Source organism: Seriola lalandi, unplaced genomic scaffold (assembly GCF_002814215.2).
Source record: "Seriola lalandi dorsalis isolate HSWRI2012SDOR001 ecotype SW California unplaced genomic scaffold, Sedor1 jcf7180002054657, whole genome shotgun sequence".
Classification (NCBI taxonomy): domain Eukaryota; kingdom Metazoa; phylum Chordata; class Actinopteri; order Carangiformes; family Carangidae; genus Seriola; species Seriola lalandi.
The window spans coordinates 994999-995654 of record NW_019525210.1 but is presented as its reverse complement, the minus strand read 5'-3'; positions in this window follow the sequence as shown (position 1 = coordinate 995654).

Below are 656 nucleotides of genomic sequence, written 5' to 3'. Positions count from 1 at the left end.
TATATAATGGTGAATGTGTCTGACTAAAACATTTATTTACTTTAATGAAGCATTTATATAAAATTGTCTGAGGGTAAATATTTCACTCATAAGATTATAATCAATATATGATATATTTATCTAATATAAAATAGAATTTAATATCAATAAATAAAATGTTTATATGTGCATACACACAGAAATTATACCATATTAACTATTGTAGGTATAAGAAAATAAAAAAATACACACACACACTTCTTTATTTTTGATTCTGTATATTGTTAAAATAAATAATGTTGAATGTTTGTTGTTTTTATATTAGGAATAAAATCCTGTAATTTTATTTATATCATGAAATATTCAGTTAAAACTTTATATCTAAGTGTCATGTTTCAAATAGTATTAATTTTTATTTTTGTAAACAAATATATATTATATATTATATATTAATATTAATATAATATTATGAAGACACATATTCTGAGCTGGTGATTTATAAAAGTGAAATATGAGTATAAAGAATTGAAATAGTGTTTCCATCTTTGACTTTGTTGAACTTGATCTTTCTCTGCTGATCTACATCATATATAACCATGATCTATAGCAGAGTAAATCTATGTGAAGGTGAGTCCAGTGTATGTGGGACCTTTGTGCTGTATTGATCAGTAGTTTAT